This window comes from Palaemon carinicauda, chromosome 20, assembly GCF_036898095.1.
Source record: "Palaemon carinicauda isolate YSFRI2023 chromosome 20, ASM3689809v2, whole genome shotgun sequence".
Taxonomy (NCBI): Eukaryota; Metazoa; Arthropoda; class Malacostraca; order Decapoda; family Palaemonidae; genus Palaemon; species Palaemon carinicauda.
In genome coordinates, this window is record NC_090744.1 from 61942543 (window position 1) to 61949117 (window position 6575).

A 6575-nucleotide genomic window follows, 5' to 3' on the forward strand; every position below is an offset into this window, starting at 1 on the left:
TTCATATTAGAATCTAGTCAATATAATTGATAGGTGTATCCCTTCTCGTTTGCTAAGGTAAAATTAAAGAGCAATTAATGGTGCAATTATGATTGTAGACGAGCTTATTTGGAGAAGCAGGAGGCCTAGCATCTTTGTAAGGGTAACATATCAGATTTGACTTGGAATAACTATAATCAGCAGATACCATTTGCTCAGAGAGTTTATGCTTCAACTGAAAAGGAATACAATTCAACTATATTAGAAAACCTTTCTGTTACAATCCAGGAATATAAATGTTGGACTACCTTTAAATCTACACTCTTTGGTGAAGATTTAATCATTCCTCTTTTACCTAAACCAGATGGCTCTGTCAGTAAGTAGAGTAATGAGAAACTTAATCTTCCTCATTCCTGTTTTCCTGAGGCTAAACTCACTAGTTAAGATTTTTGGTCTTGTGAAATTACAGCTCGTGATAGAAGTTGATGCTTATGGAAGTGTAGACCCCAATGGTATTTTTCCTTTGTATTTTGAAAAGACTGGAGATTTCTTACCTCCAAATCTGTCTGCTATTTTGCACAAGTTAGCAGAAAGAGAAGCTTTTAGAACTTATTGGAGAATTAGTAATGTTACTCTACAATGTAGATCTGTTTGTGGAAGCTCAAGATCAACTGATTACCACCCAATTTCCATAACTCTCATTTTATGTGATTTTTTTTAACGTCTTTTGGCGAAACGTTCTAATAAGTTTGATAAAGGTAATAATCTGTTCCCTAGATTACAATCTGTTTTTTTAAAGGCCTTGGAGCATGTGATGACCTTCTTACAATCTCAAATGCGGTACAGAAATCCCTTGATCTTGGTCAAGAAGTTCATATGATTAGCCTTGATTTCAGTGCTGCCTTTGATTATGTTAATCATGAGCCCCTTGTTTTCAAACTCAAACAGTTGGGAGTGGGTTGGCGCATTATTATTGAATTCTTAAGTAATAGACCAAAAAGTTTTTGTTGATGAACACCATATTAAATATAGGAATGTGCTATATGGTGCTCCTCAGGGTAGTGATCTTGGCCCATTTCTTTTCATACTATATGCACATGACCTCTTGTTTGGCCTAGAAAACATGCTTGTTTCATATGCAGATGATGCTATACTCCTAGGTATAGATCTCACTAAATTAGTGCATAGTGCAAATTATGGGACTGGAAATCAAATCATAACAAAACTTAAAATAGGATTATAAGCAGGTCAAGGGCAGTGGCTCCTCAACATCCCGATCTCAACAATGATAATGTTTCTCCAACTCTGTAAGATCTTCTTTTTAACTTTAGGTTTGAATCTTGACAACAAATCTACTTTTTAGAAACACACTAGGTTTGTCTCTTCTCCAATTTCAAATAAAAATTGGCTTATTGAGATATTATTTTAAGATTTTCGGTCATCCATCTTTTCTAATGCGCTTTAATTTTTTCATTCAACCTTGTTTCGAGTATTGTTCTCCTATCTGGTCTTCATCTGTGAAATCTCATCTTAATTTGTTGGACGGACTCTTAGAGTCTATTAAATTTCTTATTCCGGATCTAGATATTAACCTCCGCCGTTTAATTAGTTTGATATGCATGTTATATAAGATTTTTCATAATTTAATCCGATCTTCCCGGACAGTTCCATCCTGTTTGTAATACTAGGTATGCAGTTTATTCTAATAGTCAGGCCTTCTGCATCATGAGGCTCTATACTACACGGTATTCTAGAAGTTTTATTACATCTCTAACAAAGTTTTGGATGATTTTCCTAATTGGGTAGTGTAATCAATAGAACTTAAAAAGTTGAAACTTATAGCAAATGTTTTTATGTTGAATATGCTGATATTAGTCTCTTTCAGAGTTTTTACATAGAATATGTTTTGATGTTGTTACTGTATTTAGAATATTTCATAAAAGCTGTTCATTATTTCTCATATATTCTATTTATTCTGTATCTCATTTCATCACTGGGCTATATTCTCTGTTGGAGGCCTTGGACTTAGAGCATCTTGCCTCTTCACCCTGGGTTGTAGCTTAGCTAATAATAATAATAATAATAATAATAATAATAATAATAATAATAATAATAATAATAATAATAATAATAATAATAAATATTGGGTATTTGGTAAATTCTGGTCAGAAAAATTTCGTATACGACGTGAGGAGTTTGGCGTAGTCATTCATGGATGCCCTAATGTGGAACGCGGGGTAAAGAGGTGTTGAGTAACATGAGTTTACGTTCCCTGACTCTCAATTCACCACATCGAACAGAAGGTGGAAAAGAGTGAGGAAATCAGCAAAATTCATGGTAATATTACATCGGCAACGAGAAACTGATAATTGTATTTGACGTTCCCAAACCATTGAGTGAATGTGTCGTATCCAGGGGTGGGGATCCGTTGTTATTTACCAGGCATATATTAGCAAGCTTAGAATGACTAAGTCGTGTCCTGGAGAGTAATATATATATATATATATATATGTGTGTGTGTGTGTGCGTGTATATATATAATTATATATATATATATATGCATATATATATATATATATATATATATATATATGTATATATATATATATATATATATGTACATATATACACACATGTATAAATATATATATATATATATATATATACATATATATATATATATATATATATATAGATATATTTATATATATTCTGACCATCCTTTTACATTCAGATCTTCCTGGACAGTTCCATCATGTTTGTAATTCTAGGCATGTAGTTAAGTCTAATAGTCACACCTTCTCTATCATAAGGCTCAATATTAAACAGTATTCTAGACGTTTTATTTTAGCTGTGAACCAGTTGTGGAAGGATCTTCATAATCGGGTTGTTGGTTCAGTAGAACTTCAATAGTTCAAACTTGCAGCGAAGGATTTTAATGTTGAATAGGCTGACATAACTCTTTTTTTACTTTTATTTGAAATATGTTTCATTGTTATTAAAGTTTTTTTTCAATATTTCAGTATGATTTATTATTACTTGTATTATCGTTTATTTATTTCCATGTTTCATTTCTTCACTAAGCTATTTTTCTCTGTTAGAACCCTTGGGCTTATAAAATCTTGCTTTTCCAACTAGAGCGGTAGCTTGGCTAATAATAATAATAATAATAATAATAATAATAATAATAATAATAATAATAATAATAATAATAATAATAATAATAATAATAATAATAATAATAATAATAATAATATTACAAGAATAAAACTCCGGCAGAGGGTAATAACATTTCCCCTACATTAATAACTAACAAGACGAAGAATGATTTGCTTTCTTTGGCAGTACATAATGTAATTGGGCCTTAAAAAATTTGTGTAACCCTTAACTATATTGAACTAAGCTCTTTTGCTGTAAAAGGAGATCATAATCTGCAATCAAAGGATATTATGTCCTTGCACGATACTCTAGTCATTGTTGAGATTCATAACATTTGTAAAACCTTTCTTTGACATTATCACCGCTAAGAACTTTAGAAAACTAAAATATATTTTTGTAAGGTAGGCTTCAAAAAGATAAGAGGTTTTTATTATGTCGGCCTATTCTTTTAAGCTTTGACCAAAACGAGGGGAAAAAACTACCACTGCGACCTATTTTAAAAAAAATTAAATATATATATATATATATATATATACTAAATATATATATATATATATATATATATAGATATTTATATATGTATATATATACGTATATATATATATATATATATATACGTATATATACATATATATATCTATCTATCTATCTATCTATCTATATATATATATATATATATATATGTATGACTCCAGCAGAAAAGGGATTTCTTCGGCCGGTGAATCAGGATAGGGATATCTTTGATCGGTGAGGGCTGTTAAAGTTTCAATTGGCGAAAACTACAGACATTAATGGTAATGTTCCAAATTTTTGTGGAATTAGATAGACAATTTATTGTATGTCCAAATACTTACATTTTCTGGTTAAAAGACTGGTCAGATAGACTCACAAGTAGTTGCTTCTAACTTAAAGGGAACATATTTAAGTTGGAATACCGAATATTAGAGGTTCAGCTACATTGTTGAATATATGTAAGAATATTTTTCAAGGAGTTTTAGCTTTAGATCAGAGTTTAACAAAGCGGTATTCACTTAACATTATCCTAAAAATATTTTCTATTTTTAATTTACTAACCATTAGTAGTAGCTGGTGGTGGTGGGGGGGGGGGGGGGGGTTCATAAGACAGTTTGGTGTCCTTCAGTTTTATTAATGGATGAATTGAATTATTCATAGAGGTATTTAGAATGACCTTTGATATAATGGTTTAGTACCGAGGAACTGCGCTGAGATGTGAGTCTTGTGTATAAATGAGTATTTTATTTTTGACCTAAAACTTTGTATCTCTTTGATGATCCACCTCTTCCAGAGTGTGTAAGTAAGCAATAAAAAGATCAGGAGAGGCTCATAGAACTGTATCGAATTTGGATAATATAGTTTTTTTTTTTCTAGACTCAACTAATGTTCATATAAATGCCTATCCTCCTTCCCACTGACTAAAAAAGTTAAGAGGAAGAACACTAGTTTCGACGTCGAGACTGAATTACATTGACTTTGAGCACCAGATGTCCCCTTGGTGGGCAAGATGTGACCACTTGGAGGAAGGAAAACTATGTTTTTGGTGTGTTGGGTAACGTCAATATTGAGGAACATTCGAGAACAAAGGAATATGAATATCGGGTTATGATGGAAATTAAGAAAAAAATTATTATCCAAATTCAATAGTTTCATCTTATAATAATCATAGAACTAAATTCTTTCAGATAACTTATCGTACCTGTTTTTTCTCAAATTGATTCTTCTTATAATTTCGGGATTTTTAAACAGGTGCATTAATTTTTGTTTATGATAGAAGATATACATTTTGATTATAAAATATTTAATCAATAAATACATAAAACATTTAATTCAATATCTGGCATTGCATTGTTTCTTGTATCTCAATTTGATTTTCCAGAGATATTAAGAGGATAGAGGAATTTCCCTCAACTTACCCTGGACGATCAATGAGAAATTTTGTTCAAAAACTGATGAATGTTACCGTGGTACTCTAGAAAAGAAATGTATGGAACTTGAACATAGGCATTCGGGAAAACATTTCATCCTATATAACCAAGGGGGTTTCTGGTAAGTCTCTAGAAACAAGAACATAAGCCTATTTTCTAGACCATACCAGCTACTTGTAATTATTTATAACTCTGTGAACTTGTGGGAGATAATGTAATATTGATTAGACTTGCTAATGGAATTGTGACGGGCCAAGAGTATGTTGTTAATAAAAGGCGAGATGAATGCAACTGAGTAATTTCATATATACACACTTGGTCCTGGTAAGGTCACAAAATACAAATATGCTATTTCTTGTCAAACCAGCAACCGGTTCTGTTAACAGTTAATAATGAAGTAGGCAGACAGGTTGATACAAGTTGCTGTCAGTGCGAGGGGAGACCAAAGATAAAAAGGATGATAAATAAAAAAGAAAATTGACATTACTATGTACGATCGTGTGACAAACGGGTGGTACATGGCTCTCCCCCCCATAAAAATGGCATATTGTACATGTTGAATATGGCACCCTGATCTACAAAGGCGAATTGTAGGCAGGTCATCTAGCACATGATAAGCGGGTTTTAGACGATCAATGGAGACCCAGTCTTCTTTGCCATGAATGTATAGTAAGCATGCTTTCGGATTGCATCGGATCACAAGAAAAGAGCTCGTGTAAGTGGGCATTACCGGTGGCTTGCTAGTGTCATTGAGTAGGAAGACTTGTGTAGCAGAGTTCAAGTCTATCGTTATGTGATGCTTCACTTGGGACTCATAAGTCTGGAGGCATAGAGGAAATTTTCCCACGACGTGACGTAACGTATGCGCTGGAGATCATCGAAGGTGGTTGCAGAAGGAAATAATTCGGTAGTGACAACCAACGGGTCGCCATACACCATTCAAGCTACCGAGACGTCCAGGGCATCATTAGGAGTGGCCCTTAGCCTTAGAAGGGCCCAAGGAAGCTGAGTAAACCAGTTGGAGTCCTTGCAGTGGGACATCAAAGATGCTTTGAGGATGCGATGAAAACGTTCAATCATTCCATTGGCAGCAGGGTTGTAGGCAGTTGTCTGATGTAGGGTTATGCCCAGGTGATTCACTAATGATGTCCACACTTGATAGGTGAACGTGGTACCCCTGTCAGAAGTAATCTGCTCAGGGATACCAAATCTTGCTATCATCCTGAGAGTAAGGCAGATGTACATGAGGAGGACGGTGCAGTTTCCAAGGGAATGGCTCCAGGTCAACGAGTGGAGCGGTCGATGACGGTAAACAGGTAACGATATCCTAGTGATGAGGGTAGGGGGCCTAAAACTACGTGAATGTGGGTGAAACGACGCCGAGGTTAAGGAAAGGTGCCCACTCCTGAATCCATGTGTCAATGTACTTCGGAAGTTTGGCAAAAATTAGAGGTGCGGACCCAATCCTTAGCATCCTTAGTAATGCCGTGCCAA